This window comes from Rhinolophus sinicus, chromosome 14 (genome assembly GCF_057876585.1).
Source record: "Rhinolophus sinicus isolate RSI-liver-muscle chromosome 14, RSI-T2T, whole genome shotgun sequence".
Classification (NCBI taxonomy): Eukaryota; Metazoa; Chordata; class Mammalia; order Chiroptera; family Rhinolophidae; genus Rhinolophus; species Rhinolophus sinicus.
Genome location: NC_142514.1, coordinates 148,654,240 through 148,668,321, shown reverse-complemented (window position 1 = coordinate 148,668,321; position 14,082 = coordinate 148,654,240). Strand labels below are relative to the sequence as shown.

Here is a 14,082-nt window from a genome sequence, read left to right as displayed (position 1 = left end):
AAATCAAGTAAGTGCAAACAAAGCACTTGTTAGGACTTGCCATTCATCAATCCCATGCACATTACCTGTGGGCCTACTGTGCACCGGGCACTGTGCCAAACCCTGTGAGGGACACAGAGGTAAAGGAACTTGGGGGGAAGCACAGTAAGACACACGTGGGGTTCAGAGTCAGACTGAACTGGGATTAAATCTCTGGCATTTGACCGCTTAGTCTTCTCAGCTGTGAAATGCATCTGCTACTCTTTCCTTGTAGGGTTATTGAAAATAAGATTGCTTTTCAAAAGCTTATGGTGCAACCTTGTGACCTTTGATTAAGTAATGATGTCTTAGATATGACATCAAAAGCATAAGCAACAAAAGAAGAAAGAGATAAATTTGACTTCATCGAAATTAAAAATTTTTGTACTTCAAAGACCACTACGAAGAAAGTGAAAAGACAACCCACGGATGGGAGAAAATATCTGCAAATCATATGTCTGATAAAAGACTAATATCAAAAATATGTAAAGAATTTTACAAGTTAACAATACAAAGACAAGTAACCCAATTAAAGAATGGGCAGATAATCCGAATAGATACATTTGCAAAGATGATATACGCATGGCCAATAAGCACATAAAAAGATGCTCAACATCACTAGTCACAGGAAATGCAAATAAAAGCCACAATATGATGCTACTTCATACCCACTAGGATGGGTATATTAAAAAAAACAGACAACCACAAGTGTTGGTGAGGATGTGTAGAAATTGAAAGCCTCATTCATTGCTGGTTGGAACATAAAACGGTGCAGATCCTTGGGAACAGTCTGGCTAGTCCTCAAAAAGTTAAACATAGAGTTACCATGAGACCCAACAACTCTCCTGCTAGGTATATACCTAAGAAACATGAAAATGTATGTCCACACAAAAACTTGTACACAAATGTTCACAGCAGCATTATTCATAACAGCCAAAACAACATACGTGCCCATTAATTGACGAAGAAACAAAATGTGGTATAGCTACACAATAGAATATTATTCAGCTATAAAAAGGAATGAAGTGCTAACATATGGATGAACCTTGAAAACATTATGCTAAGTGAAAGAAACCAGAAACAAAAGGACACATATTGTATGATTCCACTTACATGAAATGTACAGAATAGGCAAATCCATAGAGACAGAGAGTAGATTAGTTGTTGCAAGTAAATGGGGGAGGGGAGTTTGGGAAATGACTGCTGATGCATATGGGATTTCTTTTTAGGGGGATAAAATGTTCTAGAATTAGATAGTGATGGTGGTTGCACACATTTGTGAATATACTAAAACCATTGAACTATATACTTTAGATTTTATTTTTTTTATTGGGGCAGGGGAACAGGACTTTATTGGGGAACAGTGTGTACTTCCAGGACGTTTTTCCAAGTCAAGTTGTTGTTCTTTCAATCATAGTTGTGGAGGGTGCTGTTCAGCTTCAAGTTATTGTCCTTTCAGTCTTAGTTGTGGAGGGCGCAGCTCAGCTCCAGTTCCAGTTGCCTTTGCTAGTTGCAGGGGGCGCAGCCCACCATCCCTTGCGGGAGTCGAACCGGCAACCTTGTGGTTGAGAGGACGTGCTCCAACCAACTGAGCCATCCGGGAGCTCAGCGGCAGCTCAGCTCAAGGTGCAGTGTTCAATCTTAGTTGCAGGGGGCGCTGCCCACCATCCCTTGCGGGACTCGAGGAATTGAACTGACAACCTTGTGGTTGAGAGCCCACTGGCCCATGTGGGAATCGAACCGGCAGCCTTCGGAGTTAGGAGCATGGAGCGCTAACTGCCTGAGCCACCCGGCCAGCCCGAACTATATACTTTAAAAGGGTGAATGTTGTGGCATGTGAGTTAGGTCTTAATAAAATCATTGAATGAGAAAAAAGCATGTGGTTCCAAGTTTGACACATGCTAATAAAGATGTTGTTATTCTTAATGCTGAGATCTAGTCCCAGGCACTTTCAGTCTAGGTAAATTCAGACTTGTGAAACAAACAACTAGAACCCCATGTGGCTAGTTCTATTTGGATCGCAGAAGGGGAAAAGCTAATCCTGCCTGGGAAGCTGGAAAAGGCTTCACAGAGATCTTTAAAAATGATCATCACCACCGTCTCCTCCTCCGTCTCCTCCTCCGTCTCCTCCTCCTCCTCCTCCTCCTCCCCCTCCCCCTCCCCCTCCCCCTCCCCCTCCTCCATCACAGCCTACATGTGTTGAGCATCACTGTATGCCAGACACTGGGGTAAGTGCTTTATGTGTTTTAGCTCTTAATCCTTACAACAAATCTAAGAGGCAGTAACTATAATTATCCCCCTTCCACAGAAGAAAAACTGAGGCACAAAGCAGCTAAGTATCTGGCCCATAGTTTCACAGATTGAAAGGAACAGAGGCAGGATTCAGACCCAGGTGGTTTCACTCCAGAGCCCACCATGCTGTACTGCTTCTGGCTTGCCAGGAATAAAAAGAAGAAACAACATTTCAGCCCATTCAAAAAGAAAAGGAAAGAACTTCAAGGTTGAGGGAGAGAGGGATATTGTGTGGGAAGGGAAGGGAAGGGGAGAAAAGGGATGCGAGTTAGTGGAGAGCCAGATGGTGAAGGTCTTAAGTGCCAGGAAAAGTACTAAGGCCTTGGTCCTGTAGGCACTGGTGGAGAGACAAAACAGGATCTTGTCCAAGTGCCATGCTAAGTTGCAATGGACAGAGTGATGTTGAACAAGATAAGAGTCCTGCCCAAGGAAGCTACAGCCATTTAGGAGAGAAAGTAAGACACATAATGACCCAGCTACTTATACTGGGCCAAAGCCCTTTACTCCAACCAAGTCTTATAAGGAGCACCAGTACTATTTAAAAACAGAGGAAAACTACAGTTTTCAGGCAGAACGAGTCAGAAACACCTGTACACAGTGCCCTGCCCTACTCCCGGGCAGCCCCTGAAGCAGCTTCCTGAGGCAAGAGTTCACCTGTGTGTGTGTGGGGGGGTGGGTTGTGTGTGGGGGTCTAAATAACTGAGGATAGCCCAGCAAGGCAAGAGGGAAGGAGGTCTGCACCCACACCTCACTGCTAGACATTGCAGAGGCATCCGGAAATTTCCATCCTGCTCTGGATCAAACCTTATCTTACAGAAAAGCACTCGCCTTCCCCTAGCAAATGTTCCATCATCCAGTTATCACCCGGCAGGGGCCTCCAGTGTCTCAAAGGGAAAGCACAAACAAGCGTATCAAAGCTTCCACACCACAATCAGTGTGGCTTACTGGTTGGAACCTTCCAGAAAGTCTGTGGAAACCCCATGGGGGAAATGTAGTCACCGCTGAGATACAGCTCACTCCAGCAACCTCGAGGGAGCGGGTGTGCAAATCCCTCTGCTTCCTAAATGATGGGAGCTGACTGGAGAGAACCCACTCCCCCCAGCCCAGCTTCACGTCTTATCTCACACCCCACACAGCCCGGACATAGGCAGACCATGACAGGCATTCCACAGCAAGGCTCCCAACCCCAACGCTTGTGAGGTTGGCTTTGGGGTTAAGTCTGGATTCACTGCATTTCTTTATAGTTAGTGCATCTTTTCCTGTTTGCCGAGTTCTGTCACTCTAGGGCCAGGGATGGAGAGGGGGTGGGAGGATGTGGGGTGAGCAAGGGCAGGAAGAGAAGGAGGGGAGTCCTGCATCCTTCCATCCACCAGGCCTGACCCAGCACTGCTCCCAAAACGAGGCAGGACATCGCCTTCCCACCAGCTGGGGGGCTGCTGTGCGTTTTTTGTGCGAACAGTAGCCAGAGGACTGTTTCTGACCCTCACCCCCCACCCCCTCAACTAAACCTGAAATCCCATTGGCGAAAGCTCAGTTTTCCCACCACCCTGGGCCCCAGCACATACTTCGGGCCTGAAATTTCAGAGACGCCAGTCATACCATAATCTAAAGTCAAAGTAAATACCAGTGGGTCTAATTATATAAAGGGAGAAAATTCGGTGCAGATGTTATCAAGACAGGAGAGAAGGCGGTTGGCAGGGGCCAGGCCAGTTCCTCTCGGAACACTCTTGTTATGATTAACATGGGAACTCGGAGTTCTGACAAGAGGCCGAAAACGGCGGCTGCTACACGCGTGCGTAGAGGAGCCGGAGAGGAGGGCTTCCCCAGCATGCCCACACTGATGCTGCACACGCCACGGACGCAAAGAGTGTGGTAACTCCACCCCAAGCAGATCTCCACCTTTCCCAGACCCGGCCGCACTATCACTGCTGAGGACTGATTCCCCGGAAAGAAAATTCTTCATTAAAACTCGGCCCTAACGCCTGTTTCCCTAAGCCCCAAATTATGCTGTGCGTTCCTCCCACTCGCTCTGTCCTTAGTGCTACCCCAGAACTAAGCTGCATGTGTTGGAACGATCTCCGTCTGATGCCCAGCTCAGCATTTCTGTATGCCCGGAGCCAGCACAGGGCCTGGCACACAGGAGGCCTCAATAAACAGCTGATAGATGAATGATCTTCCCACACCCTCACCGCCCACCCAGGGCTGGCGCCCCGTCCCTAACCGGGATGCTCAGGGCATGTCAATCAGGGTTTATGTCTGCAGATTCCCACCCAGGCTGGGGGAGCCGGGGTCTGCCAAGGCCACCAGGATCACAGACGTCAGCAGATCTGTGTGCTCAGGCGACATAAATTTATTACCCGGTGGGGAACAGGGCAGATCCAACACCATCAGGAAGTACATTGTAGAGATAAGCTTGGCAGTACTTAGGCTTCCACATTCGCAGAGAGAGACAAACACCACATGGAAAAATCAGCTTTTTATTATCAAAGGGTGGGAAGAGGGGACAAGGGGACTGGCCCACAGTCAAGCCCTGAGGCTAGCGTGGCCCCAGCTCACACAGACTCCTGCACCATCCCAGGGGAGTCCTGCAACCACTACCCACCTCTTGGTGACATGACACATCTCTCAATCCACAAGTGGGTGGGGGTACTGGGACCATGCCAGGAATGTTAATAGGATTCCGTCCCCAGAAGAAGCCGCCAAGGGGCCCAGGGACTCAGCCAGGGGTTGGCAATCTCGAGACATGATTTCCAGCTCTGAACTCTGCCTCTGATTTCCTTGGGAGCTTGTGGCGCGGACACTCCAGTGAGGTGGAGCGCCACAGCCAGCACGTGGAGGCAGCAAGCAGGTGAGGTCTACGTTCACTAACTAACTTTACTGGGCTCTGCGCCCCATTGACAAGGACGATTATCGTGTCAAAATGTCTCACCCCCACTCTGCACTTGCCACGGGCCAGGCACAGTCCTAATCGCTTTGTGCATTTCATCTTTCCAACTACCCTGTGAAGGCGTGCCATCATCAGCATCTCCACTTTGTAACTGAGGAAACTGAGGCATAGAAAAGCTCAGCAGTTTGCTCTAGGTACCTTTATTATCCCCATTGTTGAGCTAAGAAATGGACGCGAGAGAGGGTCAGAAACGTCTCCAAGATCACACAACCAGTATATGATCAAGTTTGGATCCCAACTTAGGCAGTGTGGGCCTCAGGCCCGTGCTTGGAACTGCCTGTCTGACAGGACAGCCTGACCTCGGGGGGTGTGGTCAATGAAGTGAGTGCACAGTGGCCTCCGGAACGGAGCTGGGGTTCAGGCTGAGTGCATGGGCCTCTGTGCAGAAGGCCTAAGCTTGCGTCTGCATCTGGGCTGAACTGTTCTGCTTTCCTGGGATGGAAGTTTACAGGCCACATGGAGCTAGAGCCCATGCACACACTGGGAAGCCACTCTGGCAGGTGCCACGGCAGCGAGGAAGGGGGGGGTTGGGCATGGACAGTGCAAGCCTTCTCTGGTGCCCAGGCAGCGAGAGGAGCCAAGTAACACAAGGTCATGCGTGGTGCTGTTTCCCTGGTAGCACTGGTCCTCCCAGCATGCTGACCCGCAGGCCATCTCCCCGGGCATTGCTCTGGTTCCAGGGACGTGCCACCACACTTCCTGCTGTGGCTTCCCAGCCTCACTGGCTCTCAGGATAAGGTGCTTATCTAAACCCAGGCAGGAAGGCCCTGACTGTTACTGGGTTACCATGAGTAAAAACAGTTCACTTCAGAATCACAGGGCTGAGAGTTTTCAAATCCAAGGGGCTAATCACATGCTATCATGGGGGGGCTTGGCTTCATAGCCCCACCCTGCAGGACTGCGCTGAGGGAGCTCAAGAAAGATGCAACCACCTAAGGTTCTACATATGAAGGAGTCTGTGCAAGGGGGGTGGCCAGATGAAGACTTTTCATGGGGACTTTAAGGGCTGCTCTGGGTGGGGAGGTAAATCCCGTCTGACTTGACGTGGCCCTGTCCGGGTCCGACTCTCCTGTTTCTTGGTCACACCCAGTTATTCCTGAATAACAGTTACACACAACTTACCTACCTCAGAAACTTAGAAAGGAAATAGAAAAAGGTATCCTGTTCTCTCTGCCTGCTCTTAAAACAAATCCTTCTGAGAAACATTCCATCCCTCTCTGCCCCTCCCTTTCAGCCTGAGCTGGTATTCTCCTCTTATGAACAATTGTAACCAGTGACACAGGGTCTGCATTTTGGGGGACAGTCTCATTTGCAAACATTCTGCCCCTGGGCCCTGCAAGTACACTCGTATAGGACCTTTGGTTTGACACTTGTAAGTACAGCCCTCAGGCTCTCCTGCCTGTCTCTGGGTACTGCTCCTACCTCACAGAATGAGTTCCCTAAAGTCAGGGTCTGTGTGCCACCCCCCCTTAGCTCCCCCACCAGTGGTCTCTTCCCAGGAGAGACCAACAAGCAGCAGCTTAGCGAGTCCAGGACTCCTTTCACTTCAGATGTCAAAGTACGTAATCAACAACGCCAATTCCGTCCCACCTTTGTTGGCACCTGTACATCGCCTATTAGGAAGAGCAATAGTAATCATAGTATTTATAATAGCAATCATAAAAGCCAGAGCCACCACTTACTGGCTGCTTATAATGTGCACGAACTGTGCTAAGCACTCCCTAAGAAATGCATCTCTTTGCATTCCTAGAACAACCCTGACTTAGGCATATTCGCCGCCATGCGGCAGATCAGAAAACTGGAGCGTGGGAAGGTTAAAGGGCTTGACCACAGGTGAGACCCTAATCTCTGATGCCAGAGTCCATGCTTGAGATCACAATGCTGTATTAATTCTTCCAGGTTTCCTTGGGGGCATTCCGTAGTAGAGTATTCATATGTTCCCTCCTCAACGAAGATCTGTAAGGACCAGTGAGACCATGTGGTAGAGGACGCAGGAGAAGGCTCAGGAAACAGTCCCTTTGGGGACTAAGGAAGAAGAACAGAGACAATGAACACTACAGTGTTTGGGACTACCTGTGACGACTGGAGGGATTTGTTGGAGTCATGGGTTGGTGATTTTGGTCAAGAAAGTGTCTCTGCAGGAGATGGCCCATGAGTGGAGAATTGCAGCTGGGGATTTGGAGAAACAGAAGAAATGGCACGCTGAGGTCTAGGCTGAGAAAGGGGAAGGTGGTTTGGCGGGAGTGGCAGCCCTGGTTGAGGTAAGGGGAGTGTGGTGCTGAGAAATGGTGAGAAGGATGAAACCAGACAGGGGAGGGAGCGGGAGCCAGATCGTGGAGTGTCTGGGCTGTCTGACTGAAGGGTCTGAACTTTCCCCCCTTTGGTTATTTTGGGGTTGGAGTACAATGAAACTGCTAGTTTAGGATAACTGGTTCCAGAGCAGTAACACAGATGGTAAGAAGAGAGACGAGACACTAGAGGTAAAGAAACCAGTTGTAGCCGCATTTGAAACAGTCGGTCCACTCTCTTGAATGTCTCCCCTCCTCACTGAGCACAGATGCTCAGGTGCGTTGGCTGGTCCCCTCATCTTCCTGACCTCTACACTTGGGAGTGCCTGGGGCTGTCTCGGTCCACTTCCCTTCTTGACCTTTATTTTACATCATTCACTTCCATGGCCTGAAATACCATCTGTATGTAGATGATGCTCAAAATTATCCCCAACCCCACAGCTCCCAGACTCTTATAACCAACAGCCCACTGACATTCCCAGATGCTCTAATAAGCATCTCACATGTAACAGATCCACAATCAAACTTCTGATCACCCAGCCCTCCCCTCCCCAAAAGCCCTGCTCCTCTCCTAGTCATTGCCATCTTGGTAAATGCAGATCCACTTTCCACTTTTCCAGCTCCTTGGACTGAAAATCTAGAATCAACATTGATTCCTTTCCTCTCACAACCCATAATAAATCCACAACCAATCCACCAATAAATCCTATAGACTCCACCTTCATAGATCCAGAATTCAACCAGTTTCACCCCTTCCATGCTGCCACTCTGATCCAAGATACTGTCATCCCTCCGCTGCTCTGATCTGAGGTCCCACCTGGTCTGCCTGCTTCCACTCATGGACCCTTGTAGTCCAACCCCCCACAGCACATGAGTGGTCCTTCTAAAGTCAGATCGTGTCACCCCATGGCACACGGAACTCAAAATCAGATCTTATCATGGCCTTGACATCCCATATGACCTTGCCCTCCAACTTCCCTTCTGTCTTTGGCCCCAACAACTCTCCCCTCTCTCTCTGCACTCCAGCATTAATGTACTCACTAAGCACACACAGGGTTTCCACTTGCTTTGCCTTCTGCCTGGAACCTTCTTTCCCTAAATACACACACACACATGCACATGCACACACACACACACACACACACACACATATGTATATATATTTAATACAAAAGTATATATACATACATATACTAATATTAAAAAAATATATTGCAGAAAATATATAGGCCTAGTTTTACATTTCTTCATATTAATATCCACCTATAACAACATTTTAAATGTTTATAAATATTTCCAGCATCTGCTTGTGTATTTTTCCATTGTGGGCTTTTTGTTGTGTTTTTAATCTAGCAGCTTTACAATATTTTCCCCAACATTTTATTATAAAATTTTTTGAATACACAGAAAAGTTGAAAGAATTCTTGTGAACACATAGATACCCAGCACCTAGATTCTAAAATTAGATGTTACTTTTCTTGTTTTATCACATATCTCTTCTTCCATCCCTCTACCCATTCATCAATTTACCTAGTATTTTGGTGCATTTCAACTAAATTGCAGAATCAGTACATTTCTTCCCAAACACTCCAGGCTGCATATCATTAACTAGAGTTCCATATTGTTCAAGCTGTTTTTTTTAAAGGTAAAACTTACATCCAATGAATGCACATATCTTATACATACCACTTGCTGGGACAGTTTACGACATATTTTACTTCTTAAAGCATCAGTTTTCTCCCTAGCAGTGCTCTTCCTTCCGGTCAGTCCCGTGGCTTATTATTCCCTGGGCTCTGGTGCGTTGCTATCAGCAAGCAGCTTCTAGCCAGTGTGGGGGGTGGGTGGGGGGGATGGTGGGGGCTGACCAGCCAGCTGTCTTGGCTCCCTTCCCTTCCTTTGGGAGAGCAAAAGTCACATGGTCTTCTAAGACCCCAAAGTAGGGTGTGGAGGCATCACACATTCCTTTAGCAGGAACAGGAAAGAGCTTTCTGAGATGGGCTGAGTCCAGATGGATTCAAAGCTAAAAGCTCTAGGGCCAGTTATAATCCATATGTGGGGAAAAAAGTAGAGCTAAGATACACAAACAATCTAGCATCCAGAAATAGAGAGACTAGTCCATTTTTATCACTTTCTCTTTTTGGTCACTCAGTAAGCTTTTGCTTTTACAAGCTCTGAGCTCAGTCAGGTAGGGGTCCCCACGTTACAGTGATAATAGCCAGCACTCACAGTCCTTTATTCACAACAACCCAAGCCCATGGTGCCATTTTCATAGCTGTAACTATGAAGAGATGGAGCCAGGATTGAAACCCAGGTGGCTGGCTCCAGAGACCATGCCTTTCACCAGTGGGCCATAGAGACCACTGGCGGTAGTCAGGGAGTGGGAGATGGCAGACGAGGTATCCACGTGGTCCTCCATTGCTCCACTTCTCAGTGAGTTTTAATTAGTTTTCAAGTCTGTCTATCTGACTTCCTATGACCTCCTCAAAAGTAGAGGCATGTCTGGCTCACCTCTGCATCCCAAACAACTAGTCTGGCACAGGTAAGTACTCAGTGATAATTAGTAAAAAGAGGCAAGAGTACTTGGAAGGCCCTGGTGGGCCAGCACCCTTGGAGGCCAATTTGGGGTGGTAGCTGTGACAGCAGCAGTTACTGGCAGGATCCAGTAGGAAAACTACAACAATGGCAGGATTCCCCTTTCTGGCCAGGACTTAGTGACTCCCGGAAGGGACCAACATCATGGGTAAGTTAATCCAAGAGGAAAGGCAGAGTGCAGGTGGAACATCCACTGACCTATACGTTCCCAGTTCAGATGACAATCTGTCAATCCACCCTATGACAAACATTTCCACTCAACAGGTACCATGACCTGGGCCACCTGAGGTCAAGAGAAGCATCTACTGAGTATCTTACATATGCCAGCCCTGCAGCAGATGCTTTAAATGCACTAACTCATGTGCATTGTGAAAGTGGCATGGCCTTTCCAGTCTGAGTCTCAGAGGTGACATGACTCAGTAGAGCTGGCATTTGTTGAGCTCTGCCTGTGTGGTGTCAAGCACTGATCTAAGTGCTTCCTATGTGTCAATGCATTCAAACATCATGACATCCCAAGATTAGGAAACCAAGACACAGAATGGTTAAGTTGAGTGTCCAAGTTCACATCACGGTTAGGAAGGAGGAACAGGCATTTGGAATCAAGCGTCTAGCGCCCAACACAAACTCAGAGCTGCTATGTTCCCCGTGCCTCTGAGCACCCAGCTAATCAAGGGCAGAGCCAGGGGTCAGTACCATGTCCTCATGACTCCAGCATCCAGCCCTTCCTTCCACATTGCCCACTCTGCCACCTTCCTCCCAAGTGTTAGAGCCCACTGTCCCTTTCTGGCCCGTTGTCTCTCCGTCTTGGGTACTGTGACTCCTCTATCGGTGCCACCTCATCCCAAGGCCACAGGCAAGGCTGACCCGATCAGTGGATAGCATCCTTGCCCTGCCTGGCCTCTACAGAAAGGCCACTCTGGGCCCGGTGATGGATCTGCATGAGGCCAGGTACTCCTGCCACATCACAGGTTCCTGAGGTTTGCAAAGGAGAGACTATTTGCCTGAGCCCAGAAGCTATTTCTGCTGCCAGCCCAGTGAGGGCCCAAGGAGCACAAGGCTACTTCTGCCAGCCCACAGCCAAATCTGTACCAGATAACAACCCCACCAAGAGCCCTGGAGTGTTCCCCGAAGGAGGTGGCAGGTAAGAATGAAAATGCTCTGAGAACTCACTGTAAGAGTATGCTGTCTCCTTCACTTTTTCCTTTCAGAGTCTCTAGCCCCGGAGGGAGGTGCTGTACCAATAGCACCTAGGGGGCTAGGCTTAGTCCAGGTATGCAAACAGGAATAGATTCATCAGCCCTCCACGGAACACCACTGAGAAACTACATCCAGCGGTGAAGTGAGGGGCTGGGTTCTGAAACAGGCAGTCCATTTACCAGCTGTGTGACTTACAGCACAGCAGCTTATTACACTCAAGGTACTTGACCTCGCTTTCTTCAAGCTAAGAGAGAAATAGGGGTAGTTCCTACCAACTAGGGTGGTTACGAGGATGGAGCCAATGAACCGCAGACTTGTTCATAAAAGAGCCTAGCACAGGACATGGTGAGCATTCAGTAAATGGCAGCCATGTCCAACAGCTCCTCTCCTCCCGCCCTCCCTTCCTCCTGAGGAGGAGTCCTAGAAGTGAAATCAGCATTCCGGCCTCTACGAGCTCATGGTCCAGTCCGTTTAGGGATACGGATGCTGTGATCCCACCAGTTCAAAGGCTATGGTTTGCAATTTTTGAGGGGAGCGAGGGCGGCAGACGTACTGCTTTTATCAGGGTATCTTCAAACATGTTGGATGAGCCTCAACTAGAGCCTGGGCCCCAGGAGGCTGCTGGCCTGTGGTCTGCTCTACCAGTGAGTTGCCCTGTGAACCCCGAGCTCACAGGTACATGCACTGTCCGACGCAGAAGGGACTTTAGATCAGGGGTTGGCACACTTTTTCTGAAAAGAGTCAGATAGTAAATATTTTAGACTTTTCCCCAACCGTTGGCTTTGATAAGTCTGTCTGATGTGTCCTTCCCTGTAACTCCTTGCCCTTGAGGGGTCCAAGAAGGCCTTTATGGTAGCCCAGACGCCATTTTCAGTATCTCCGGAAGTCTGAAAGAGCTTCCTTGCCACTCTTGCTGTCTGGGACACCCTCACCCAGATCTTTGCACTGGATGCCTTCTCACCACTCAGATCTCAGCTCAGACATCACGTTCCTTGGAGATACCGTCCCAACCCCACCCCATTTCCTCTATCACATCCCCCTATTCATTTTCTGCACAGTGCTTGTCACAACACTAAATCTCTGTTTTATTTGTTAACTAGCTCACTGTGTGTCTCTCCCTCTAGAACGTGAGCTCCACCAAGGCAGGGGATACCTGGCTGTATCCCCAGGGGCCAGAATAGTCCCCAACCCACAGGAGGAATGTTGCCAAATGAATAAATGAATTAAATCAAATCATACCTTTACCCCAAATCAGGATGAGTGCAGAGGCTAACTGAAATATCACGGCCAATATTTACCATGACATGCTGTCTTGGGGCTTGACACATATTATCTATTAAATGAGGCAGAAACTAACTTATGAGATAGGAACTCATTTATCTCCCTACTTCTGATGAGGACACTGAGGGTAAGGTCCCACTGCTCAAAGACACTTATTTATTAAGAGGTAGAACTAAATCTCAAACCCAGAGCTGTCCAACTCTGGGCCCCACGCTACTGACGGCTACTCTTACCTAACTTTACCTGGTATTACGTCAATTTGGCGTGAATCCAGTTTATCTGTGGCTGACTATAAATGCTGAGAGGCAGTGAAGTACCTATGAACTTACTACATATGGAGGGAAGAGATTATCTACTATATGTAAATTTGTTTGTGAAACTATTTTGAGGCATAGTTTTGGGGAGAATAAAGGGAATCAAAGTTGCACAGAGGTGGGGATTTTCTCATCTTTTACCAATGAAACAGCTAGGCTCCCGTGGAGGAAACAATCTCAGACGTCACAAAGGCATTTAGAGGTGACAGCAAATCCTAAAGTTTCCCAAGGGAAAATCCATTTAATTATTGCACCTTGATCCTTCTCCTGTGGGAGGGATACATATCTAGTACCCAATCCACAGAAGACGGTGATACAGGAAAGTCCCTAACCTGGATATGGCTCTCCAGCTCCAGAAGATAAACCCCAGTGTATTTATATAGACGTCTTCCCAGCAAAGGAGCTTGAAGCCCTCACAGGTGACAGGAGAAAACTGAGTCCTTCCCAGCATCTCTCACATGCCTTCCAGGCCAGGGAACTCCTTCTCACTAGTGCAGCGTAGTTTCGACTCTACTTGCAGCTGCCACAAAAGAACTGAGTAAACTTGCTCGGAAGCTCTTGATAACTTCCAAGTGGGTCACCTTACACTATAAAGTGGCTTGTAATTAAAATATTTCAAAACTGTGACTAGATCAGTGTCTAGACATTGGGAAACTCCAATCCTACACATCCTGCCCACCCATGATTACAACCCGCCCAAGAACATGTTATGTTTTCTTTATCAGAGCATCTTTAAGGACATATTTCTGGAAAGCCTCTCCTCACGGCCTGCTGAGAGCTGCTTGGGAATTCTTTCTGCCACCAAGAGGAAGGCATGCCTGGGCATCTAGGGGACCTGCTCTGTGGAAGCAAGCCTGGGCCAGTGGAATGGCTATGGCATCATCTCCAGGCTGGCTGAGGAAGTCCACATAAGGAAGACGGGACTTCCGGGATCCTGGTGTATTGGCTATAACCCTCCCGGCAGAACAAACAAACTGCTTCCCCAGCTCACACATGGGGTGGTGGTGGTGGTAAGGGGGCTGGAGGATGAGGCAGATGGTTTAAGCTCTGCTGAACTATTAAATGGAAAATAAGGCATCTGAAAACCCCTATCCTAGCTCCCTGTAATACCTGATCCTACCCATAAGCCAAGGAGAAAAGGGTATGTGTCATT

At 48.3% G+C, this 14,082-nt stretch overlaps 1 protein-coding gene across 16 annotated transcripts in view; it reads right to left on the bottom strand.

Annotated features, from left to right (window-relative positions):
* MICAL2 (microtubule associated monooxygenase, calponin and LIM domain containing 2) overlaps positions 1-14,082 on the bottom strand; it is a 203,808-nt gene that overhangs the window by 116,799 nt on the left and 72,927 nt on the right. The gene's annotated exons all lie outside the window — the stretch shown is intronic.